The sequence below is a fragment of the Manis javanica genome, chromosome 13 (assembly GCF_040802235.1).
Source record: "Manis javanica isolate MJ-LG chromosome 13, MJ_LKY, whole genome shotgun sequence".
Lineage (NCBI taxonomy): Eukaryota > Metazoa > Chordata > Mammalia > Pholidota > Manidae > Manis > Manis javanica.
Window position 1 is genome coordinate 45,638,362 of NC_133168.1, and position 27,863 is coordinate 45,666,224.

At 38.4% G+C, this 27,863-nt stretch overlaps 1 long non-coding RNA gene across 4 annotated transcripts in view; it reads right to left on the reverse strand.

Annotated features, from left to right (window-relative positions):
• Positions 1-6,135: 6,135 nt before the first annotated feature.
• Positions 6,136-27,863, reverse strand: part of LOC108393068 (uncharacterized) — a 316,705-nt gene continuing 294,977 nt past the window's right edge. For 3 of the 4 annotated variants that reach the window (XR_012124211.1, XR_005054628.2, XR_005054629.2), the window contains one exon: positions 25,695-27,761. This is a non-coding gene — a long non-coding RNA (uncharacterized lncRNA). Of the gene's footprint in view, positions 9,316-25,694; positions 27,762-27,863 lie in introns of those variants that run through there. The other variant, XR_005054627.2, reaches the window with a different exon arrangement.

Genomic DNA, 27,863 nt, shown 5'->3' on the forward strand with positions numbered 1-27,863 from the left:
TCTGTTAGATCCATCTGTTCTAACATGTTGTTCAGTGCCTCTGTCTCCTTATTTTCTGTCTGACTGATCTGCCCTTTGGAGTGAGTCTTGTCTTGAAGTCTCCTAAAATGAATGCATTGCATTCTACTTCCTCCTTTAATTCTGTTAGTATTGTTTTCACATATGTCAGTGCTTCAGTGTTGGGTGCATAGATATTTATAATGGCTATATCCTCTTGTTGGACTGACCCCTTTATCATTACATAATGTTCTTCTTTGTCTGTTGTTACTTTCTTTGTTTTGATGTCTATTTTGTATGATACGAGTACTACAACCCTTCACTTTTAGTCTGTGTATGTCTTTTGGGTTTGAAGTGAGTGCCTTGTAGGCAGCATGTTTGATGGATTTTGGATTGAACAAGTTTCTTCTGCCTTTTCATGGTCATGGGAGTAGTCACTGGCGACTGGTGTGTGTATCAGCTGGGAGAACAAAGTCTCTTCCTGCTTGCCAGTTACCTTGCCTGTCTCCACTCTCTGTGTCAGTCAACCACACTCAGCAAGCAGCCTCTGGGTTAATCCCCTAAGGTGCCATGGGTGGTGTGGCCATAGAGATGGCCTGCGGTGCTGGTGGGGGTCACAGAGAAGTGGTGTGTGTTTTGCCTTGAGAACAAAGCCCCTTCCCAGTTTCCACACCTCTCACTGCTGTTTTTCTGGTCAACCGTGTGCAGGGAGAAGCCTCTGTTTTAAGCTGTGTGGTTGCTGTAGGTGGGGCTGCTCTCCAGCTGATCTGCAGCAATGGTGGGGACAGCTCGTTTGCTTGCATGTGCCAGTGTGGAGCAAGGAATGGCAGACTGCTTATTGCTGTGAAGGGCCTCAGAGCTGCATTGCCAACCAGGTGGATAGGGCACCTGAAGTTCCTTAAAGTTCCTAGCAGCCTGGGCTGAGTGTGCAAGGACGATTTTGTCCACCTGTTAAACCCGTGTCCATTTAAGACTTTTAAAGCACCTGCTTTTCTTTTGTCCCAGGGCCACTACCTGTGGGAACCTGTTTGCAGTCTTAGTCTCGGATTTTGCTTTTCTGCTCCTAAAATATCCAGAACACCATGTAATGTGTGTCTATGCTCCTGGGGCAGATTACTAGGGCTGGGTATTTCACAGTCCTGTACTTCCACTCCCTCTCCATTCTGGTTCTTTTCCTCTCGTAGGTGAGCTGGGAAGGGGTGAGTGCTCAAGTCCCACCGGGTCACGTCTTTGTATCTTACCCTTTTCCATGAGATTTTGGGTTCTTGCAGATGTAGCCTGGATGGTGACTGTATCTTCTGGTCAGTCTTTTAGGAATAGTTGTATTTACTGTATTTTCAAAATATATATGATTTTGGGAGGAGATTTCCACCACCCTACTCATGCTGCCATCTTTTCATGCTCTGGAATTTGTCATATTTCACTTAAATTCTATCTTCCAATTTGAAGAACTCAACTTTTAGACTAGCACACATTTGGTAATCAGAAAAAGACATTCATTTATTTAATCAACCTCCAAATGTTCATTTGTGTTTGAAATTGTAATGAATAACCAATAATAAAAATATGGATTGTTTTTTTGTTTTGTTTTGTTTTACATTTGTTTGTCCTTTTAACTGTAAATTAAGTGGATCAGACTTTTCTGTGATTTTGAGTTAAATTTAGAAAAAAATAAACAATGAGAACATAGTCACTATATTATAGAAAGCATTTGACTACTGGCATTATCTCTGGTAGCTCTCTTATTTATTTTGATTGTTAAATCACTTCATTAAGTGTCCCCGCAAATTCTGTAAAGTAACATCACTAATGAATAAATGCCTGCATGTTCACATTTGATGTTCCTGAAATTTAAAACAAAGAACTCATTGGATTCACTATTTTGTATTGTTTCATGTTAAAACCATTTATAGGGCAGTTATTTGTATTTCATAATAAACTTGTGATAAATTGCATAAATCAACCTTGCTACAATTTTAAACAAATTTTTACTTCTAACAAGCATGTGTATGCCTTAGCAAAAGGAATTTAGAAAGGAAACAGTGTAGATACTTACTCTGGCTTCTGTCTATTAGAAAACATTGGATGGATCCCTTTATTGATAATAAGCTTACAATATTGTTTTGAGGTTAACAGTTATACAGGCAATAATCATTTATTAATCCCTTGACATGCGTCAGGAGATAAGCTGGGCATCGATGTCCACAAGTGACTGGAACAGAGATCATGCCCTCCCTGGGCTCACAGTGCAGTAAATAGAAATACTGTAGGACATCATAGATGAAAAGCACACTATAGAAGTCAATTCCATCTACACTCAGTTGCGCATAGTTGCAGTTACTGTGACTTATTCTCAAACTGCCTATCCTTCCACAGCTTCACATCATTACCTCTTCTGAGAATCTGTAAATTACCCACTTGCTCTCTACTTCTTTGAGGCATTGTCACTTCTTTGGTGTATTAGTATCTTCACTGATTGATTGTGCTCACTACTTAACTGCCTAGCCACAGCTGCAAGGGAAGGACATTTAAAACTTATTTTTAAATACAATATGTTCAAATTTCAGTAAAAATGGATGTATAATCAACATGATGAGAGAAAAAAAATGGCCATTTCTATATTCATGCTTTACACTGCATTGGACTAAATGCAGTGTCCATTCCAAACTCCTCCGTGGGGAACAGTAAGGTATGGTAACTTTCTCACATTGTATTAGAACTAGTAATGTATTTGCTTGGTTTAAAAAATTCAAAAGGTATAAAGCATTTCAAAATATTAAAAAGGTACAAAGTGCATTCCCTAGCTGCCAGTAGCTACCCTAGCAGATGAAGCTTCCAGAGATATTTTATGCATATACAAGTAAATATCTTCTTTTTTCTCATTCACTCCTTTCTTTTCCTTCCTCTCTCTCTTATTTTAAACAGAATTAGCAAAATAAAACAATACTCATTGTTCTTTCCCTTGAAATTATTTTTATTTAACAATGTCTTTTGGGGATCTTTCTGCAGCAATATATGGTAAAGTTGGCCATTTTTTATAGCTATATGCTATTTTCCTGAATAAATACACACATATATTTAATAGTTCTCTCTTATGATAACTTTTACCATATGCCATTTCACTAATGCACAAGTATATTTATGAGAAAAATTCTTAAAGGTGGAAATGCTGAGTCAAAGGATATACCCAACTGGAACTTCAGTAGACTCTTGACCAACACAGGTTTGAAGTACACAGGTCCATTTATTATGTGGAAGTTTTTCAATGGATGTATTGGAAAATTTTATGGAGATTTGCAGCAATTTAAGAAAAAGTTTTTTTCCTCTAGCTTACTTTATTGTAAGAACATAGTGCATAATACATGCAACATACAAGACACTTATTAATTGGCTGTTTATGTCATTGATAAGGCTTCCTATCAAAAGTAACCTGTTAGTAGTTAAGTTTTTGGGGAATCAAAAAGTGTAGTGGGTTGGTGCAACTAACCCCTGAATTGTTCAAAGGAAAACTATATAATAAATATTGCTAAGCACCCAAAGATCATGTACTTAGTTTGATCATTAAAGAGTGCCTTGGGACTCCAGTTAAAATATTCAGCAATGACAATATCAGTATGATTTCTATAGTAACAAGAGTATCTGGTTTTCAGTTATTTTGTTATTTTCAAGTTATTCATGTTTGGTCTCTTTGCAGACATGATCAAAGGATATCTGCTAAGCACAAAAGTACAATGATACCTGGATAGTATAGGAAGATCTCACGATAATGGTTTAATCTTAAAGATACATAATTTGTATACAGAAATGCCTATTGTACTTCACTGTCTTCTTTCATCTTCTTGATCATTTTGGCCACTAATGTTCAAAACAAATCTGTCTTTAGTTCAGTTACTAAACTCTGTAGGATTTCTATAATGTTTTTGCATGCAGGAATTAGAGACAGTAACACAATTTAGCCTCTTGCTGTGGAAACCACAAATTTCTAAAGGGCATCGTGCCTGGACATCACTTCATAGAGAATATGCTCTGTCCCCTGGGTGCCTTGAAGACTGCCTGCATGACTTGCTACATCATGTGGCCTTTGACGGTAAACTTAAATTTAAACCAGAGACGAAGCAGGGTATTTTGCTGCTTAATGCTTGAAACCTTCCAATTTCTGTGACAGTGCTTTTTCTCACTATACCATCCCCATGGTTTGTCATCTAAGCATTCCTGGTGAAACCATTGTAAAAAGGTCAGCTTGCACCAGATCATTCAACATGGGCCAAGTGGTCCAAAGATTAACAAATTTGGCTTAAGAAAATAAGTGGCAAGAAAGAACATTGGTTGCCTATTTGTCATCAAAATTCTACCTTATGTGCAAGGATCATGGGAATCTGCCTGTTCACCTTGTGGTGACCAATTAGGTAAAAGAATCCCCCAATAAAGATGGTTTTGCGATGTTAGGTGGTGACTGGATAACGGTGTGCTGTGTAAGGAAAATGTGACTCCATATTTTCATGTGTTGCCTTGAAGAAGCGAAGGGAACACTTCCTTGGGAAGGAGTGGTTTCTCCTGCCTGAGAGAATTTCTTTGTCAGGAGAAGCCAATCCCTGAAGTTTATTTGATGTCTGGGAACCTGTAACATGGCAGTGAACTCCATGATTCATTGAGCAGTGAAATCAGCATCTGAATTTTCCCCTTCCTTCTCTTAGCCTGCTGCTTTGTTTCTTGATCAGCCAGGAAAGCCTCCTTCAAGGACACAGCTAATCTGGAAGTGATAAGACAGCCAAAGAGCTAGAAGGGCCAAGTTGTTTTAAATAAAAGGATGGCACTGCATGACTGCACACCTCATAGCCAACATTTTTTTAGCCGGATCTTGCAGCAACTTTGGGTTGAGGAACGTGAAAATGAGGGTCCATCTAGGCCTTGAGTCCCATGTGTAATGCAGAAGCCCAGGCTCCTTTGAATGGTTAATAGCTGCCAGGGCCAAAATAAAGGCTGAAGACAATCATCTCTACTCAGTGCTGACCTATGCAGAGAAACAAGAAAGGTGAGTAATGAATGTGATCACAGGAACCATTGAAAATAATAGGGAAGCAATAAGTCACTTGGAAAAACAATGGAAATGAAAATAATGGGAAATTATAAAAAAGAGGTGATGAATCTAAAATACATTAACAGGAGAATGAAAAGAAGGAAGTGGCTGTGATGGGACCAGAGGGGAGAGACTAATGAAAGATGGCCCCTCACAAGGAGCTAACAGCATAAAGGGGCCTGTGATGATAAGCCTGAAATGCGAGGTTATTTTGTTTTTTAAAACCAAGCAGTGAGCAAAATGCTTTGGCTTTTCAAAGATAAAAGGAATAAATGGAAGTAAATTGGTCCTTACTGTGACCCAGACCTCAGTCTCTCACAGGCAGCTGTCTGTTCACTGTACTAAAAACACTACAGCCCTTGCTATCAATAGAAGCTTCCAGCTGCTTAGGTGAAATGACAACAAAAGCACACAAATGAGTTTGCTGGCCCAGAGGAAGAGGGACGCACAACCTTTACCCTGGAGAAGTGTCTGGCTTCCCCCATGGAGTGGCTCACCTCTCCTTTTTGGACGAGGCAGAGGGGCGACGGAGTTGCACCTCTTGTTCTTTTCTCATGGCGTGTACGTGGGCCTATGCTGTTCAGGCTAACTTCTCATGCAAAAGGGGCTGATTTTGAGTCATTAGAAAATCACATATGGTTTTACTTTCAATAACATCTGGAAAGCAAGGGGTCAAATATTGTCTCAACAAGATGTCCTGGTGAACCCAGGGAAGGAGCAGATTGTTCTCTGGGAAATTAGTAGGGAGTGAAGTAATCAGGGCTTGATGTAAATATACTTTTAGTGAGTAATTAGAATAATGTTTCTTTTCCTTCACTCTCCTTCTCAAATTACCTCTAAGAAGAGAGGTAAGGACAGAAGAAATAGGAAAGGAGGGCAGAAGGAGCTACTGGAATGATCACAAGAATTTAAATAACATCACAACCTTCTAGTAAGAGCTGAAAGCTCTTTTGATCCCATTTAACTATGTGTCTTGTGTCTTGGTACTGAGTGGATTCTAATTAATATTTTATGTTTAGAGAATTTAGAAATAACTTCCATACATTCACAGTATTTTGTTTCTCAAGGCATCATAGTTTTTATTTAATTTCACATGATTTAATAACATAATCTTTGTCACATTTACACAAATGAAAATTGAGCTGGCAATAAAGAAAGCATATTCTTGTTATAATAGAAGCAGTTTATGACCAATTCCTATCCTCCTTAGAGTTGGCGCTGAGAAATGTGATAGCACCATAGAAAGATGAAGCAGGGATCTCTCCCTCCCTAAACATATAACAAGTTCCCTCAAGTCTAATCCCCCCAGCAAGGGATCCCACATTTTTCATTAATATAATACAAAAACATATGGTTAAGAAAAGAAAAAGAACATAAAGACATGAGTAGAAGAGCTACAAAATTCAAAGAAAACACATTCATAGCTCATACCCACATCTAACTGCCTCAGAAATTTCAATGAAAATCAGATGTGATTTTCAACATGTATTCTGTTTTTTAAAAAATATGAGTGAAATACAAGGGCTTCTCTGTGTAGTGGTAACAGAATTTTCTTTCCTTGGATGGAATTATAACTGCATAGGGTTATTGCAAGGATTAAAATTAGATAACATTTGAAAACTGCTAAAAAAACTACATACATTTATATACACAAATTATGAAAACAAATTTTTACTCTTCAGGAGATGTAGATATGGTTATAGAAGAGAAGAAATGATAGATTTATTTGACCCACATGTGTATCAGTCTTAAGACCTAAATTGAAAATTTTTTCTAAGAGAAAAAAAAATTCCTATGAGCCTTTTCTTTTTTAAGACTATGTTCTTTTTTTATCCCTAAAAGTAAATTCCAGAGAAAAGCAACCTGGTATTCATTTTGTCTGTGTGTCAGTAAAATACAAGTGGGAAGGCCCTGCCCATCAGTTTCCTAGGGCCTTAGGAAGCACTGGGATCAAGATTAAAGGATGGAAGGAGGGAAGGAAGGAGAGGGAAGGAACAGAGAGGGAAAGCCCAGCAAGCAAGACCCAACAAGCAAGTCAACCTTAGTTTGCTGCTCTCCTGCTCTCCACACTGCAGCCCAGCACCACAATTTGGGAGTAGCCTGTTTTTTAGTCTGAGGCTTTGACTTCCTTTCATCTTTCTGAATCTGAGCAAGTTCATCTTTAGAAAGTACTTAGGGACTGAGGACTGCAAAGACTCACCCTAAAGAAGACAAGATAAATGACAGGTTGGGGAAGGGTTTCTTTCTTTCTTTGGACTTCAGACCTTTGAGAACATTTTCACACTCATTTCTATTTAAAGCAAAATATAATTCTTTTACTGGAGTTGAAAACCAGAATCATGACATGAGCAGGTAAGAATATCTATTTTACATTCATCTGCATGTGATGGCAGAATGCCGGAGAGGAAGGAGGCCACCACCACCCCAACCTTGTTCTTCCGAAAGGCACAGTCATTCCTTTGATCAGCAACTATTTGTTGAGCACCTGTTTAGTGCCATGCATTCACTCTCCAGGCACTAGGGATACAGCAGTGAACAAAAAAGATAAAAATCTCCACTCTCAAAGAACTGACATCCTTTGGAGTGGGAGGTTGGATAGGAAACTGGAGATGATCTGAAACATCATTTCTTTGTCAGAGATTATTTGCTGTAAATATTCCTACACGTACTTATATAGGGTTAAATATAAGGGTAAGATATGAGATTTTTTAAAAGTTCTAGCATCATGAAAAATGTTTTAAAAATTCTGGAACATTTGAGAAAATTGGAATATATGCAAAACATAAGTTTTAGTAGTTCTAAAACAAATCTAGTATACTTGAAACCAATATAAGATTGCATACCAACTATAATTCAATAAAAAAATCCAAAATGATTTTGTTAGTTTGAAAAATAGAAATATGTATATATAATCTAGCTTTTTAAAAAAGTTTTTAATTTTTCATACTCATTGATTGAAGTCTCAAGTGAAACATGAGTAAGGAAGAAAAATATTTTTCTAAACTATTTCACAACAGAGTAGGCAGTTGGAGGAAAAAGTTCTTGAAAATATTTCCCCTTACTTTTCTAGCTTCATTTTTGTTATGTTCCCATAAAACCTATCCCAGCACCTTGCCTTTTGTAGTTTTTCAGTGAATATATGTTGCATAATTATTTTGTGAGTATAAGACAAATTCTTGATTCAGAGAGCACCTCCATTCATTTTAGGAAAAACACTGTATTGATTTGAAGGAGAAAACTATTATTATATGATTTAGAATGAACTCTAATCTTTTAATTCTCAGGAACCTAAACTTACTGTTAGGCCACTGTTTATAGCTTATTCAAAATTTATTGGCAATGATGACATTGTTTCATTTTATAATCCACTAAAAATGATAGTTACTATAAAATTCTCTCATTATTCAGTAACTCCAGAAACCCTACACTACTAAATTACTTCAAGTATGACTTGGTCTTATTTAGCATTATTTGAGAAATAAATGGTTTGCTTCATCAGTAGGTAGGACAAAGGGATAATGCTCTGGAAGGCACGAAAAAATCTGAGCAGAGCCAAAACCAAAGAGTAAACATAATCTTGAAGAAGCTATGATCAGAGGATGGGGTTTATTTTGTGGTCCAGGACGTGGAGTGTTAGGGGTCAGCCAAGGTTGATTACTAGGATCCAAGTGGAGGAAATGCTGGAAACATGGTTGAGAGATGGAGCAAAAAAATCTGTAACTGTAAGACTAACCCAGGAACTGAAGGCAGGCACACAGGATGCCACAGAAGTTAGGGGATGCTTCTTCAAACCAGCAGTGCTTTTAAGTACCTTGCCATGTCCTGCTATGCGTCATCATAAAGTCACTGCCTAACACCTGACTACTAAGTCTAATGGATTTTAGTTTGGGGAGGAAGTAGACATTTTTCCAAAGAATTGCCATTTGGTTCAATGAGATGAATGGTTTTAGTTATCTGTTGTTGTGTGACAAGGTAACCCCAAACTCGGCAGCTTAAAACAACAAATATTTACTAACTCATAGTTTCTGTGGGTTAAGAATCCAGGAGTAGTTTCACCGAGTGTCGCAGGATCACAAGGTTTCAATCAAGGGGTCAGCCAGGGAGAGTAGGAGAAGATCCGCTTCCGAGATCATGCTCCAGGCTGCGGGCAGCCCTCACGTCCTTGCTGGCTGCTGGCTGAATTCCTCTGCCCCTTGCCACGTGTGCCTTTCCATAGGGCAGCTCACAACATGGCAGCCAGGCTTCCCTCAGAGCAGGAGAGCAAGAGAGAATGAGTGGGTAAGATGGAAGTCATAGCCTTTCTAACCTAATCTCAAAGTGAAGCCACATCACTTTTTCACTACTTTATGTGTCAGAAGTGAGTTATTAGGTCCGGCCCCCGCTCAAGCAGTGGGGATTTTACAAGGGCATGAATGTCAGAAGGTGAGGATTACTGGCAGCCCGCTTGGAGGCTGACTACTACTCCACAAAGAAATCGATCCCGTTAGGAATTTTAGAACAGAGCAGACAACACTTGGTCATGCAAGGAACAGGTATTCACATGCCTGAGGTAGAAACTGATGTAATCTCAAAAATTATTTTCACCCCTTTGATTCTATTTGCTGTAATGAAATGGGTTCTTTCTATTTTTTTGGTCAGTTCTTACTGATACAGGATGGCAACTGAACCATTCTCTCCTCTATTGTCACACAGCAGCCTAAGTCTAAACTTTCTCTAAGCAGTATAACATAATGGTTAGGAGACAGATTGCTAAGCTCTGAATCCTAGCCCTTGATTTACTAGCTGTTTGATATGCCTCAATTTTGTCTTCTGAAAAATGGGGATAATACTTGTACCTAGGGTTGTCAGATGAATTGAGTTAAGTGCATAATGCAGACTCAAGTATGTATTATGTGATCAATGAACATGAGCTAACTAAAGAAATTTGACTTGTCCTCCAAGAGCAACTTTTTTAGAAAAAGGAAGTTGTTATTTTTTCATATGAATGCTTATATGGCAGTTACATAGACTCCTCTTTGCTGACTTCCTAAAATGAGTCTTTATCATATAGTCACACTTATAGTGGGGTGACTCAAACACCTTTAGCATTGTGGCCAAATAATATATTGTGAGTATAGAGTCAGCCAAGGAGATAGGGACTTCATCTTCTATGATATTTGAAGACTATATTAATCCCTTCACCCATTTATAATATGCTTATGTTTTAGAAATTATGTCTCAGATATTAATCTTTTTAATCTCCATAAAACAGCTAGAATTCAAATTGGAAAAATTTCTTTGATATCTTCTTAGTTGATTCTTTGTAATCCTAGGTATTTTTATTTTAAAAATGCTTATTCTAGAAAAATTAGAGAAGACAGTTAAAGTAAAAAAGAGGGATAAAGAAAAAGTAAAACGAAGAAGAAATACACTAATAATCCCAATACTGGTGGTCTATTCTTAGTTGTTTTTTAGAGCATTTGGCTTTTAACCTTAATAAAATATTTATTCAAAAAAAAAATTCACAGAGTAAACAAAAAGTAAATTAGTTAAAATTAAAAAAAGAAAAAAGAGAAGGAAAATACTCGTAACTCATATTCATAGAGAACCACGACTAACATACTTGAGTCTATTCTGGGCTATTTGTGTATAATATGTAATAATATTATACACATTATTTTGTAATTTGTCTTTTTTTCACTCAGAAGTACATTGTGAGCAAGTCAGTTTACTCTAAACAGAAGCAAACCAACAGGGGTTGGGGGAGGACCCTGTTTAGAATATGAAAACGAAGAAAGTTCATCGATTCAGAGAGGACAGGGAGACATGGAAAACAATAAGACTGGGAAAGAGATTTGAGAAGCAAAGGGGAGGAGTTATTTGGCGTCCCAGGAATTGTTGGATTGAACTTTTTTTTCCCCCCTGAAACATGCATATGACTGGAATAGCTGGCTCTTTGCCCTGGTCCAGGAAATCCAACCAGCATGGAAACCAGTGACAGACTTCTCATGCTTATATTTTATGCATTTGGTGACTACCATGTGCGAATAGAAGAGGGTCCTTGAGAGTACATTCTGGTGAACACCTAAAATACATACTTTCAGAATTCATCTGCATAAAGACCACAGAGATACTTCATTTGGGGACTGATATGAAAGAGCAAATACTCATAAAAAAATACCTTTCCTTCTAAAAATAACACCTCTTGAAACCCATATAATCAGCTAGTATGACATTTTGTCCAACCTGATTGGACATATCATTCTAATTCTAACCTACTTTTAAACTTGAGCACAATAATGTATTTTCTAACACTTTCAATGAAAAATAAAATAAATTATTAAAAAATAACCTAGGCGGGAGCCAAGATGGCGGCGTGAGTAGAGCAGTGGAAATCTCCTCCCAAAAACACATAGAGCTATGAAAATATAACAAAGAAAAATCTTCCTAAAATAGAGACCACAGGACACAGGACAACATCCAGACCACATCCACACCTGCAAGAACCCAGCGCCTTGTGAAGGGGGTAAGATACAAGCCCCAGCCCGGCGGGACCCGAGCGCCCCTCCCCCCGGCTCCCAGCGGGTGGAGAGAAACCGGAGCAGTTTTTTTTTTTGGCGAGCGCTTTTTGGAAGCCTTAGAGGGACGGGCCCCCGTTGCTGGGGAGGCAGGGTGGCGGGACCGGTGAGGAGGTGCCTGGGAACGGCGCCGGAGGACAAAGAATATCCCGCGTTTCTCCCTGCGAGACCTGGGGGCGGGTGCCTGAGACCGGTGCCTGAGGACGGAGGAGGTCGCGCGTTTTTCCCCTTTTTTTTTTCTCTTTTTGGCAAGCGCTTTTTGGAAGCCTTGAAGGGACGGGGACCCCAGTGCTAGGGAGGCACGGTGGCGGGACTGGTGAGCGGGTGGCTGGGACCGGCGCCTGAGGACAAAGAATATCCCCCGTTTTTCCCTGCGGGACCGGTGGGCGGGTGCCTGAGACCGGCACTTGAGGACAGAGGAAATCGCGCGTTTTTCCCCTTTTTTTTTTTCTCTTTTCTGCGAGTGCTTTTTGGAAGCCTAAAAGGGACAGGGAACCCGGTGCTAGGGAGGCAGGGCGGCGGGACTGGTGAGCGGGTGCCTGGGACCGGCACCTGAGGACAAAGAATATCCCGCATTTTTCCCTGTGGGACCGGTGGGTGGGTGCCTGAGACCAGCACCTGAGGACGGAAGAAATCGCGCGTTTTTCCCCTTTTTTTTCTCTCTTTTTGCCAAGTGCTTTTTGGAAGCCTTGAAGGGACAGGGACCCCGGTGCTAGGGAGGCAGGGCGGCGGGACTGGTGAGCGGGTGCGTGGGACCAGTGCCTGAGGACCAAGAATATTGAGCGTTCCTTCCCTGCGGGACCGGTGGGTGGGTGCTTTTTGGAAGCCTTGAAAGGACAGGGACCCTGGTGCTAGGGAGACAGGGCAGCAGGACCAGTGCGCGGGTGCCTGGGACCGGCACCTGAGGAAAAAAAAAAAAAATCGCGTGTTTTTTCTTTTTTTTTTCCTTTCTGTTCCCTCTCTCATTGTTGCTGTTGTTGTTTTGGTTTGGAGAGTGCTTTTTGGAAATCTTAAAGGGGCAGGACAGGTCACTTAGACCAGAAGCAGGGAATCTGGGGATCTCTGGGCACTCTAACCCCCTGGGCAGCAGGGAGCACAGAGGCCCCTTACGGAGATAAATAGTCTCCTGGCTGCTCCCCCTCTAACGAGGCTCCACCATTTTGGAGGAACAGCCCCAGCCAGGCCAAGCCCACAGCAACAGTGGAGATAAACCCCAAAGCAACTGGGCAGGAAGCAGAAGCCCTGTCTGCGCACAGCTGCCCAGCACAAGCCACTAGAGGTCGCTATTCTCCCAGGAAAAGGCTACAAACCAACAAGAAGGGAAGCTCTTCCAGCGGTCACTTGTACCAGCTCTGCAGACTATCTCTATCACCATGAAAAGGCAAAACTACAGGCAGACAAAGATCACAGAGACAACACCTGAGAAGGAGACAGACCTAACTAGTCCTCCTGAAAAAGAATTCAAAATAAAAATCATGAACATGCTGACAGAGATGCAGAAAAAAATGCAAGAGCAATGGGATGAGATGCAGAGAAAAATGCAAGAGCAGTGGGATGAGATGCAGAGAAAAATGCAAGAGCAGTGGGATGAAGTCCGGAAGGAGATCACAGATGTCAGGAAAGAGATCACAGAAGTGAAACAATCCCTGGAAGGATTTATAAGCAGAATGGATAAGATGCAAGAGGCCATTGAAGGAATAGAAGCCAGAGAACAGGAACGTATAGAAGCTGACATAGAGAGAGATAAAAGGATCTCCAGGAATGAAACAACACTAAGAGAAATATGTGACCAATACAAAAGGAAAAACATTCGTATTATAGGGATACCAGAAGAGGAAGAAAGAGGAAAAGGGATAGAAAGTGTCTTTGAAGAAATAATTGCTGAAAACTTCCCCAAACTGGGGGAGGAAATAATCGAACAGACCATGGAATTATACAGAACCCCCAACAGAAAGGATCCAAGGAGGACAACACCAAGACACATAATAATTAAAATGGCAAGGATCAAGGACAAGGAAAGAGTTTTAAAGGCAGCTAGAGAGAAAAAGGTCACCTATAAAGGAAAACCAATCAGGCTAACATCAGACTTCTCAACAGAAACCCTACAGGCCAGAAGAGAATGGCATGATATACTTAATGCAATGAAACAGAAGGGCCTTGAACCAAGGATACTGTATCCAGCACGACTATCATTTAAATATGATGGTGGGATCAAACAATTCCCAGACAAGCAAAAGCTGAGGGAATTTGCTTCCCACAAACCACCTCTACAGGGCATCCTACAGGGACTGCTCTAGATGGGAGCACCCCTAAAAAGAGCACAGAACAAAACACACAACATATGAAGAAGGGAGGAGGAGGAATAAGAAGGGAGAGAAGAAAAGACTCTCCAGACAGTGTATATAACAGCTCAATAAGCGAGCTAAGTTAGGCAGTAAGATACTAAAGAAGCTAACCTTGAACCTTTGGTAACCACGAATCTAAAGCCTGCAATGGCAATAAGTACATATCTTTCAATAGTCACCCTAAATGTAAATGGACTTAATGCACCAATCAAAAGACATAGAGTAATAGAATGGATAAAAAAGCAAGACCCATCTATATGCTGCTTACAAGAAACTCACCTTAAACCCAAAGATAAGCATAGACTAAAAGTCAAGGGATGGAAAAACATATTTCAGGCAAACAACAGTGAGAAGAAAGCAGGGGTTGCAGTACTAATATCAGACAAAATAGACTTCAAAACAAAGAAAGTAACAAGAGATAAAGAAGGCCACTACATAATGATAAAGGGCTTAGTCCAACAAGAGGATATAACCATTCTAAATATATATGCACCCAATACAGGAGCACCAGCATATGTGAAGCAAATACTAACAGAACTAAAGAGGGAAATAGACTGCAATGCATTCATTGTAGGAGACTTCAACACACCACTCACCCCAAAGGATAGATCCACCGGGCAGAAAATAAGTAAAGACACACAGGCACTGAACAACACACTAGAACAGATGGACCTAATAGACATCTATAGAACTTTACATCCAAAAGCAACAGGATATACATTCTTCTCAAGTGCACATGGAACATTCTCCAGAATAGACCACATACTAGCTCACAAAAAGAGCCTCAGTAAATTCCACAATATTGAAATTCTACCAACCAATTTTTCAGACCACAAAGGTATGAAAGTAGAAATAAATTCTACAAAGAAAACAAAAAGGCTCACAAACACATGGAGGCTTAACAACATGCTACTAAATAATCAATGGATCAATGAACAAATCAAAATAGAGATCAAGGAATATATAGAAACAAATGACAACAACAACACTAAGCCCCAACTTCTGTGGGATGCAGCGAAAGCAGTCTTAAGAGGAAAGTATATAGCAATCCAGGCACACTTGAAGAAGGAAGAACAATCCCAAATGAATAGTCTAACATCACAATTATTAAAACTGGAAAAAGAAGAACAAATGAGGCCTAAAGTCAGCAGAAGGAGGGACATAATAAAGATCAGAGAAGAAATAAACAAAATTGAGAAGAATAAAACAATAGCAAAAATCAACGAAACCAAGAGCTGGTTCTTTGAGAAAATAAACAAAATAGATAAGCCTCTAGCCCAACTTATTAAGAGAAAAAGAGAGTCAACACAAATCAACATAATCAGAAATGAGAATGGAAAAATCACGACAGACTCCACAGAAATACAAAGAATTATTAAAGACTACTATGAAAACCTATATGCCAACAAGCTGGAAAACCTAGAAGAAATGGACAACTTCCTAGAAAAATACAACCTCCCAAGACTGACCAAGGAAGAAACACAAAAGTTAAACAAACCAATTACAAGCAAAGAAATTGAAACAGTAATCAAAAAACTACCCAAGAACAAAACCCCGGGGCCGGACGGATTTACCTCGGAATTTTATCAGACACACAGAGAAGACATAATACCCATTCTCCTTAAAGTGTTCCACAAAATAGAAGAAGAGGGAATACTCCCAAACTCATTCTATGAAGCCAACATCACCCTAATACCAAAACCAGGCAAAGACCCCACCAAAAAAGAAAATTACAGACCAATATCCCTGATGAACGTAGATGCAAAAATACTCAATAAAATATTAGCAAACAGAATTCAACAGTATATCAAAAGGATCATACACCATGACCAAGTGGGGTTCATCCCAGGGATGCAAGGATGGTACAACATTCGAAAATCCATCAACATCATCCACCACATCAACAAAAAGAAAGACAAAAACCACATGATCATCTCCATAGATGCTGAAAAACCATTTGACAAAATTCAACATCCATTCATGATAAAAACTCTCAGCAAAATGGGAATAGAGGGCAAGTACCTCAACATAATAAAGGCCATATATGATAAACCCACAGCCAGCATTATACTGAACAGCGAGAAGCTGAAAGCATTTCCACTGAGATCGGGAACCAGACAGGGATGCCCACTCTCCCCACTGTTATTTAACATAGTACTGGAGGTCCTAGCCACGGCAATCAGACAAAACAAAGAAATACAAGGAATCCAGATTGGTAAAGAAGAAGTTAAACTGTCACTATTTGCAGATGATATGATACTGTACATAAAAAACCCTAAAGACTCCACTCCAAAACTACTAGAACTGATATCGGAATACAGCAAAGTTGCAGGATACAAAATCAACACACAGAAATCTGTAGCTTTCCTATACACTAACAACGAATCAATAGAAAGAGAAATCAGGAAAACAATTCCATTCACCATTGCATCAAAAAGAATAAAATACCTAGGAATAAACCTAACCAAGGAAGTGAAAGACTTATACTCTGAAAACTACAAGTCACTCTTAAGAGAAATTAAAGGGGACACTAATAAATGGAAACTCATCCCATGCTCATGGCTAGGAAGAATTAATATCGTCAAAATGGCCATCCTGCCGAAAGCAATATACAAATTTGATGCAATCCCTCTCAAATTACCAGCAACATTCTTCAATGAATTGGAACAAATAATTCAAAAATTCATATGGAAACACCAAAGACCCCGAATAGCCAAAGCAATCCTGAAAAAGAAGAATAAAGTAGGGGGGATCTCACTCCCCAACTTCAAGCTCTACTACAAAGCCATAGTAATCAAGACAATTTGGTACTGGCACAAGAACAGAGCCACAGACCAGTGGAACAGATTAGAGACCCCAGAAATTAACCCAAACATATATGGTCAATTAATATTTGATAAAGGAGCCATGGACATACAATGGCAAAATGACAGTCTCTTCAACAGATGGTGCTGGCAAAACTGGACAGCTACATGTAGGAGAATGAAACTGGACCATTGTCTAACCCCATATACAAAGGTAAACTCAAAATGGATCAAAGACCTGAATGTAAGTCATGAAACCATTAAACTCTTGGAAAAAAACATAGGCAAAAACCTCTTAGACATAAACATGAGTGATCTCTTCTTGAACATATCTCCCCGGGCAAGGAAAACAACAGCAAAAATGAGCAAGTGGGACTACATTAAGCTGAAAAGCTTCTGTACAGCGAAAGACACCATCAATAGAACAAAAAGGAACCCTACAGTATGGGAGAATATATTTGAAAATGACAGATCTGATAAAGGCTTGACGTCCAGAATATATAAAGAGCTCACACGCCTCAACAAACAAAAAACAAATAACCCAATTAAAAAATGGGCAGAGGAACTGAACAGACAGTTCTCCAAAAAAGAAATACAGATGGCCAAGAGACACATGAAAAGATGCTCCACATCGCTAATTATCAGAGAAATGCAAATTAAAACTACAATGAGGTATCACCTCACACCAGTAAGGATAGCTGCCATCCAAAAGACAAAGAACAACAAATGTTGGCGAGGCTGTGGAGAAAGGGGAACCCTCCTACACTGCTGGTGGGAATGTAAATTAGTTCAACCATTGTGGAAAGCAGTATGGAGGTGCATCAAAATGCTCAAAACAGACCTACCATTTGACCCAGGAATTCCACTCCTAGGAATTTACCCTAAGAACGCAGCAATCAAGTTTGAGAAAGACAGATGCACTCCTATGTTTATCGCAGCACTATTTACAATAGCCAAGAATTGGAAGCAACCTAAATGTCCATCTGTAGATGAATGGATAAAGAAGATGTGGTACATATACACAATGGAATACTACTCAGCCATAAGAAGTGGAAAAATCCAACCATTTGCAGCAACATGGATGGAGCTGGAGAGTATTATGCTCAGTGAAATAAGCCAAGCGGAGAAAGAGAAATACCAAATGATTTCACTCATCTGAGGAGTATAGGAACAAAGGAAAAACTGAAGGAACAAAACAGCAGCAGAATTACAGAACCCAAAAATGGACTAACAGGTACCAAAGGGAAAGGAACTGGGGAGGATGGGTGGGCAGGGAGGGATAAGGGGGGGGGAAGAAGAAGGGAGGTATTAAGATTAGCATGCATGGGGGGAGGGAGAAAGGGGAGGGTGGGCTGCACAACACAGAGAGGACAAGTAGTGACTCTACAACATTTTGCTAAGCTGATGGACAGTAACCGTAATGTGGTTGTTAGGGGGGACCTGATATAGGGGAGAGCATAGTAAACATAGTATTCTTCAGGTAAGTGTAGATTAAAAATTAAAAAAAAAAAGAAAGAAAGAAAGAAAGAAAAGGGGGATTACTCCTTAACAGGATAAAACTATTGGTAAATCAAAGATCAACGCATGCTTTAAATATCCTTAATGTTGATCACTTAAAGGGTGTCAGATGATCAGCTATGGAGGTACTCTTTTCTGATAATATTCCTTTCTCTTAATTAAAAAAAAAAAAAAAAAAAGCAGTTACTGTGTGCTGACCTCCAATGAGTTCTGCACAGTGGTATAGAGGGCATGTCAAAGTGTGGGCAAAGGGTCTGTTTGTTTCTACGTAGAAGATCAAGGCCTAGCTTGGATACCCAGAAAATGAACTAAGATACGATATGAGGAGGAGCTTCCGGCATCAGCACTCTCTGGAGGACTCGTGCCGGGGGATGATCATCAAAAAGCCTCCACAGGGATCCGGACGATGCTGCGGTTGTGGCTGCATCCAGCCCACCATCTCCTGGACTTGCCATGAGAAGGAGGAGGGAGATGTCTAGGCTGGCATGTGCATACAGTGAGACAACGAATTTGACTGGATCTGTACTGTTGGAACTCAACCAGGAGTTGGGAGGGGTGCAAGTTGTAGCACCCCAAAATCTCATGACTATAGACTATCTATGGTTAAAAAAACATATGGGATGTGAACAGATCCCAGAAATGGGCTGCTTTAATTTGTCTGATGGTTCAAGTACAGTTGGAAAATATCCATCATATCATAGATAAATTTTCACAAATGCCTAGGGTGCCTAAATGGTTTTCTTGGCTTCACTGGAGATGGCTGGTAATTATAGATTTGCTTTGTTTATGTCACCGTATTCCTATTATGTCAATATGTGTGTGCAAATTAGTTAGTAGTTTAAAACCTATACATACTTAAGGTACTATACAAGAAGATATGTCAAAGAAATAATCAATCCTCCCAAGTTTCCTTCATATGCTACATCTATAGCTTTTCTTCTTCCTTCCTAATTACAAACTTTAAATAGAATTCGTGCCTCATATCGAATTTACCGAGTATCATAATTCCTCCAGGTGGTAAAGATACCTCGAGACAAGTGCTGGGCATAGAAGCCACAGGGCATAAATCTGCAAAGAAGTAAAAAGCTAACCTTTGCAAACAATATGGCTTCTCTCTCACTTACCAACTTTACATTTCCCTGTATGGCCCCGGAAGATGACTGGTTAGCCAGAGACGGGTAAGATTCCTCAAGGGAGGAACAACCTAAGACAGGCACAGTCGCAGGGGGGCCATCAGGTGAGAATTTGGGGATCAACAGAGGTGAGGCTCAGAACCTCACCCCCCCTGCTTTGAGAGAAATCTTCTGCATCCGTGGATGTCTTGCTGCCCTTGTCTAGCCTGGATTAATACTTAGTCCATAGGCACACACCTGATCATCTGATCATCTACATTTGCCTTCTTACAGCACTAAACTATGTTTTCTACCTTTATCTTGCATCTACCTACCACTTCAGCATTTTATTAAAAATAAAAATAATAATAATAATAGGAGAAATGTGGGATCAACATATAAATCAAGTACAAAAATCAAATGAATATTCATATTTGACCTGATGGTTTATAGGTCATATTGCATGATCAAAACCGAAAGTTTCTGTGATGAATGCCCTTGTACTGTTCACCATGTAAGAATTTATTCACTCTGTAAGAATTCGTTCACCATGTAAGAACTTGTTCGTTATGCTTCAGAAGATTGGAGACTGACGAGAATTAGGCTTGAGATGGATTAATGATTGTACATTGAGCATTGACCCCCCTATACTGAATTTTATTGTTGTTAACAACCATTTGATCAATAAATATGAGAGATGCCCTCTCAAAAAAAAAAAAAAAAAAAAAAAAAAAAAAAAAAATAACCTAACATACACATTTGACAATTTAAATAGATTGGCTAAGAGGAAAAAACAGAAAAAAAATTCTCCAAAAGACTAATTTGAAGAATGAAAAAGAGATATTATTAAATATTTTACAGACTTTAAAGCAATAATGAGAGAATATTATAAACACTTCTATGTTCATAAATTCAACAACTGGAGAAGCTAACAGGCATGGGTTCTAATCAAAAGAGGTAAATGCATAGAAAGGAGGACATTTCTTCATCTTAGACCAGAAGAAAGTAAAAGGCAGAGGAAGACTAAAAGCCCAGAGATAACTGAAGGGTCCCATTTTGGATGACTTCTGGCAAAACTAAATAACAGATCATTGTCCTAGAATGAAGCAGGAACAGGGCTGGGGATAAAAGGGAAATAGGGATTAGTTTTTTAGTAGTTAAAACTAGATTTCCTCCTTTAATGGAGAAACAACTAATTATTGATATTACAAAAGAAACAAAAGAGGCACCTTTATATAATCCTTACACAGGATTAAAGAGGCAGAAGTTCTCATAATAACTGGATCTGGAAAACCTTACACATAGTCAAATCTTTACCAGTGATACGTAGCAAAATCTCTCATGATTTCTGACATCTAAGGAACATAGAATCATGTCACTGCAGCCTGCTTATTTTTCTGCTGAGACATTGTAGTTAGACGTTCAAATTTTATAATTCTATTCTGTTTCTGAAATGGTTTCTGAAGGATTTTTACAAACAAGGCAGTTTGTTAAAGAAGTCAGTGTCTGCTGAGAACTGACTGGTGGTTACCATGGAAGAGGGCCTGGAGTGGGAGGGTGGGGAGGGTAAGTGGGATAAAGGGGCACAAAACTTCTCATCATAAAATAAGTTGATCACGGGGATGGTAGTACAGCATGGAGATTATAGCCAGTGACTGTAACATCTTCCTATGTTGACAGTAACTGCACTACTGGGGATGAGGATTTAATAATAGGGTAACTGTTGAACCATTGTGGTGTATTCTTGAAAACAATATAAGATTGTGTATTAACAATGCTTCAATAAGAAAAAGAAAAGAAGTCAGTGTCTGGATGACGAAAGGAAAGCTAAAAAATTGTATTTTCTAAAAATCCAAGTAGCAGGTATATTTCCACCACTTGGTTGCAGCATTCCTAAATTCCTAGTTGCAGTGTATTTTACTTAATTGAATCTAAAGCTGGGAAGCACATTGCCTATCTCATTCAAGACCCTAACTTACAGATGAGAAAGTCACATAGCTTCTCTTAGCTCACAGATGTTAAGTAATTGGCACAAGTTCGAATAACTTATCAGTGACAGAGCCATAATTTAATAATCACATCATGCATATCTTTCATTAAGCATTCTGTGTCCTGTATTATGTTAAGTGCTTTAATGTCACAATAAACTCTGATGAGTAAACGGTATCAAAGAAGTTAAGTAAATTGCCAAGATAACCAACTAGTAAATGTCAGGGCCAGAATTTGATTCAAAGCCAGCCTGAGTCCAGAGTCTATGCTCCTATCCAATATGCAAATATCTTGTTTGCCCCATTTGTACTGTGTTTTTTTCCATTTCCATTGATAAAAATGAAAGCCAAGCCCTGTCGAAACTTGACTGATAGATTCGTAGGGAATAAAAATGGGTGAGATCAATAAAACAGCTTACATTTTGTACGTCAGCTTCTGACTCCAGAAAATCTAAAGGGGGTTTTAAAAAAAATAGGTTTTCCTCCTTGGTGGCCCTGCAATCCTATACTTCCTCTTTCTCAGGCTACTTTGCCTTAAAAAACTACACATCTGGGGTACTCATGGGCTCAGAGAACCAGATCTAAATCTTTTCCCACTCATAAATGGGCTCCCATAAGACCAGTGTTCTTCCAACTGAGGATTGTGACCTATTAGTGTACTATGAAATCAAGTCAGTGGGTCATAACTAATGTATTTTTTAAATTAAATGAAATGAAGTGCATTCTCTCTTTTACTATTCAACCCCACTAATATTTTAGGCTTGAAGGAGATTTTCTTTGATTCATATTGGGTGGCCTTGGGTAGAGGTATTTTCTGTTTTTTTAATTTTGCTTGAGTTAACATTCATTCCATATTTGGTTTACTGGAATCAGCATAAATTCTGACCAGAAAAAGTCCCTTGTAGAGTGTTCTTAAAAGAAGAGACCCATTTTCTTATGAGCTATTTATGCAATAATTAACTTAGGGTGTTGTGGTGGTCTTTCCAACTTTCTCCTTGCCAGGGTCCTAAGAAACTATGGGCTTTTCAGGTTAATCGCACCCAGGTTAATTCCTGCCTCCTTTGGGCAAGGCTGAGCAAGTGTCTCCTCAGAGCCTGGAGGGCTCTTTGAAGCCTCAGCTGCCAGAAAACATGGGGCTGGGAGGATGAGAATCAGCTGGAGTTCAAGTGTTAGTCCCTCCCCAAATGGAAAAACCACATTGAAATATTTGTCCTCTGTGCTTTGTTCCTAAAGCAAACAATATTTAGCTAAGTATGGTGTAAAGGGTTACCATTGGCCACAGCTGATAAATAAACTGGTAACCACAACGATGAAGGAGAAGTGGGGGTATTTTGTGGTCTTGGAGGGGAGTTGAAAGCTCTCTTTCAGTGGCGACAGGCTATGAAAGATGAAAATCATCAAAACAAGGAACTAAATCTTTTCTTAGATCAGAAACTTTGCTGGCTGCAATGGGGAGCAGTTTTTATTTTTGGATGATTGCTTATTAGCAGGTAGAGGAATCTGTCAAATAATTTTTCAGACAGATTAAAGGCAGAGGTATAGCTGAAGTCTCATTTTTTCTGATTTCATTTAAAATTGTAACTGAAAAAAGATATTTTGGGGCCCTAATAAAAATATAAAAATTAGTCAGATGACAAGATTTTCCTAACTAAAGCAAATTAAATGGGGACAAAATAAAAAAAAAAACAAGGTACTAAATAAGGGAAGGTGTGGGTTCACATAAATTTAAAACTTTACCTTTGTATAATAGTTCAAGTTAATCCAAAAGAATCCATTTTTCTACCTTTATATTGCAAGTCTTTCCTATTTACTAGGCTATTGGTTTTATAGGGTTTTGATGAGATTTGATTTAGAACTAGTGGCATACAGATTAGTGTTAAAAAATTATACCAATTTTTCACAGTGTATACTGATCAGGGGCTTATCTAAATATACATTTAGTTGTCTAAACAACAAAAATATAACTGTCAGTAATTTTATATCTTAACCATGTGTATCAGATGTGTTCAAAAAGAAAATTGAACCAGGAGGAAAAAGCTCATGAAGTTCCATTTATATTAAGTTTTTGAATCATTTGTAATTGAAATAGGATTGTGAACTACTTGTAACTGTGGTAATGTAGAATAGCATGACCATCCAAAATGACCAGAAAACACCTACAATGACACCTACAATACCCATAGCCTGCAGCAGTCTTAAATTTTTTTCTAGATGTAAGTAAAATGTTCAAGGTTCAAAGAGGAAAACTTAGTGTTCACTTTGTCCATATATAACTTTAATAATGTTATAGATTTATGTAATGGCTCCTTTCAGTCCTTCTTAGTCTCTGGATTTGAATATCTCATAATTTTTGTCTTTTTATTTATAAAAGTGTATATATAACATTTTGGTATATATTCTTTTAGTCTTTTTATATATATAACATTTACATATTTACATATGCTTTTTGCCTTACTAATTCCTTGGAATAAATTCCAGATGGCAAAATGCTGGGTCAAAGATATCTTCCCCATTGATTTAAGATACTTCATTTATTACATGCTAGGTTCTTATAGATTATGGTTAGCACCAGGTGTATATGTTCTGCTACATTCATCCATTCGCTGATTTCAGCACTGTATAAAATTCATATAGAATTTTAACATTTAATAAAGTAACTATTTTTTTGCAACAAATATTCTTGATGAAATTAATCTCTTTGGTTTTATAAAAAAGTTTTGAATAATTTTTAATGTTCCAAAACCATACAATTTTTTGGAGGGGAGTGGAATTTTTATTGGAATTCAGATAAACATATAAATTAATTTAGGAAGAATTAATATATTCTGTCCTTCTGGCATTATGATGCATTTCTTCATACAGCAAAACTTTTACATCTCAGTAAATATTTATGGTTTTCTTAACATAGGTCTCACATATTTCTTGATAAGGTATTACTAAGTTGTTTTACTATTAGATTATTAGATTTTTATTATGCTGCATATGTTTCTTATGCTTTATAACTGCTTATAAGTGACATGTAGCTTTATTAATTATTATCTTGGGTTTCTAAAGAGCAAACCATATTATCTACAAATTATGACTTATTCATGCATAACATTTATTAAGCATCTACTATGTGCCAGCCAAGCTTTTCAAGCACTGGGCACACAATAGGGGGAAAAGGGTAGATTATGAAGGTTTTATTTCTAACAGAAGAGACAGACTATAACCCAACTTAAAGTAACATACAAATTAGGATAGATGATGCTTAAGGCAAAGGAAAAACAGATTTATATAAATATATATTTATATCTATATATAAAATACCCAGGATGAGTAGTGCGATTTTAGACAGAGCAAAAGGCCCCACCAAGAAAGTGTCTTCTGAGTAAAGAAGTGGCAGTAAATCATGAAGTAGTGGTAAATGAGATTTTAGAAATATGTAATAAGGGATCAGATCAAGATGGGATAATAACTTGGACCAAACTATATCCTTAAAATGGGGATAATTGATTTAATACTTGAAATACTTTAAAGAGGTACTAGAAGGATTTTCTGATGCATTTCATGTGAAATATAAGAAAAAGAGGAATCAAGATGACTTTTGGTCTGAGCAGCTGGAAGGATAGGTGTTCATTAACTAAAATAGGAAAGAGTACAATCCACCTGGAAGAGATTTAGTGGATAGCATGAGGTAGGAGTCATTTTTAAAAGTATAAGGATCCAGTTGATTCAGCACAATTTACTGAAAGGACCCTTCTTTATACACTGTACTGCAGTGTTACTTTTGTCAAAATCAAGTGACCATAAATGTGTATTTGTCTCTTTCTATTTGTTTCCATTAACCTATTTTTCTATTCTTACACAAAACCCACCATCTTATTTTCTGTAAACCATAATAAGTCATAATATTTGGCAATGCGATTTCTCCAACTCTGTTCTTCTCGAAGATTACCTTTTATAACTTTATATTAAGTCTTATATATTCATAATAAATCTTAATATCCAACATGTCATTCTTTCAACATCAATTCCTCCTTGATGATTCCTCTTATAACTTAATAAATTTTAATAATCAGTAGTATAATTCCTTCTGTTCTGTACAACTTGTTAGTCTTATTCAATTTTGTAAAAATTTAGAAGCAGCGTATCACACTTGATATTTTTACTAGAATTATGTTGAATCTTGAAATCAGTCTGGAGATAATGAACATATTTACAATACTGAGTGTTTTAATCAAGAAAATATCTTTAATGGAGGAAATAATAGCATGTATTTGCACTCAGAATAATTAAGTAACCAGGGAAAAAGAATGATGCAAGATGGGAAAAATTGCTGGGGCAATGTTCTGGAGTGGGCAAACGGGGATGGGGTCTAGGGCCCATGCAGCATGATTGACCTCAGCTAAGAACAGGGCCTGTTTATTATACCAAGATAATAGAAGCAAGAATAAGTGATCACATATGCAGGTAAACTTACCTTGAGGGGACCTTGTAGAAATTCTCTCGATTTCTTCAGCTTAGTGAAACAGAAGCCTGGTAGCATTAAATATCATTATGTTGTTCTTGATTTTAATGAGAATGCCCCTCGTAGGTCATCATTAAGTATAAAGACAGCTATTTTGTCATCTTTTCAAAGTGTGTTTTCTAAGATTATCAGGAAAATGTGTCCTTTGTGCCTGTATCTTTTGAGATTGAGCTCCATTTAATTTACATATTTTTACTTTCTCTTGTTATGAAAATCATCTTCCATAAATTGAGTTTTTTAGCTTCTTTCAGGCCTCCTCTAGATCTGTTATGTTTCTTCTGATGTGTATCAATCAGGACAGCATACTCTAGTGTGAATTCACCAGGTTTTATGCAAGGAAAGGATAGGAGATATGAGGGAGGTGGTGGTGTGATTCTGCATCTTATTTACCCCAGACAATGCTGTTTAGCCTTTTTTGTCATGCCAGGATGTTGGTAGAGTCAGCAATGATTATGCTTGCAGCTAGTTAGAGTTTTCTTGGTAGCTTAGAGACAGTTCAATTCTTTTCCTCTAAAAAACGTTACCTTACAATTGCTCACACTGTCACATTTCTTTTCATTATGTACTTAAAAATTTTTTTCATGATTTTTGTCCTCAAACATAGACTTTCATTTCCTCACCAAAGTCCGCATTCTATAACACTTAATCAAGGTCAGAAAAGAAATTGCGTAAGAATTCCTAATGCCAGACTAAAATCAGGGTCAAAATTTGAAGAGTTAAGTCTAGGTTGTCAGAGTTTTTGCCAGTGACCCTAGTGAGTGATACGTACTGACAGGGTGGCTGGAGCAGAGCCCTGCTGGAGTGGCAGGCTCACACACACTTAAGAGGCAAGTGGACTGTTACGTCAACCGTTAGACAAAGATGCTGAGGCTAAGGTGGGAGCCATGGGTGTAGAAGCGGGTGGAGGGAGTGGAGGATGAGAACTGATGCCAAAGAAACAGGCAATGGGAGTAAGTGATAATTGAACTAAGAAATGAATGGGAAAAGAATGGGAGGTGAGATGAATCCAGGAACCAGAGAACAGATGAGGTAACATCAAGACCCAAATGGGCTTGTCTGATGAGAATGAGTCAGTCAGATACAGGGCCCATGAAAAATACAGAAGCCAAATTTGTCAGAAGAATCGAAGAGACTGGGATTTTCTTCATGAATTGTGTCACAGGTATGTTCCCTTTATGGAAATTCTAGCCAGTGCTCCCATGGCTAAAGTCCATTTCAAAGAACAAGGACTTTATACGTTACACCCATCAGTCCACAGATTAAGCATGGATATTTTCCTCCCTCTAACAGGACTCCTAAATATTGTTCAGTCTCCAATGATGATATGAGTCCTGAGATAAGTGAGTCTATCTTTTTAACACAGTCCTTTCTCCTATCACAAGCCATCTAATTGAACTTATGCTATCAGTTTCATTTTTTCCTACAATATGAGGAAAACTCTACTGGAAAGTGAGAAAATGAATGCCTCCATTCTTTCTTCCATTCTCCAAATGCTTTATTTTCATAAACAATAAAAGCAAATTTCCCACCCCAACTATAAGTATTTGAATTAGCAAATGTTTTTCCCTTTCATTTTTCAAAGTCTTTATGGTACAGACTGTGGTGTGTCTTAGACCAGAGGCATTCCTGTGCCAGACACTGGTTTGGCACACACAGTCTTCAGCTGTCAACTTGTCCACAAGGAGATCCAGGCACTTCTTGCTCCCATTCTGTTCTGGGTGTTACACCAGATGCCTTTACTTTTTGGAGAGCAAACTTGCATGAAGCATCAGTCCTAAACCCAATTGTGTGAGATGTGGAGTGAGTGGCCAGGTGTGACATTCCTTACAGCTTTCTCTCACCCAGCTGAAGACCTGAAGAAACCAGGCAGTAAATCTTACTTCAACGTGTGTACATGAAACACGTAAGTCAACATGTACATAAATCCTCAGGTGCATGTGATGTTTCACACTCTT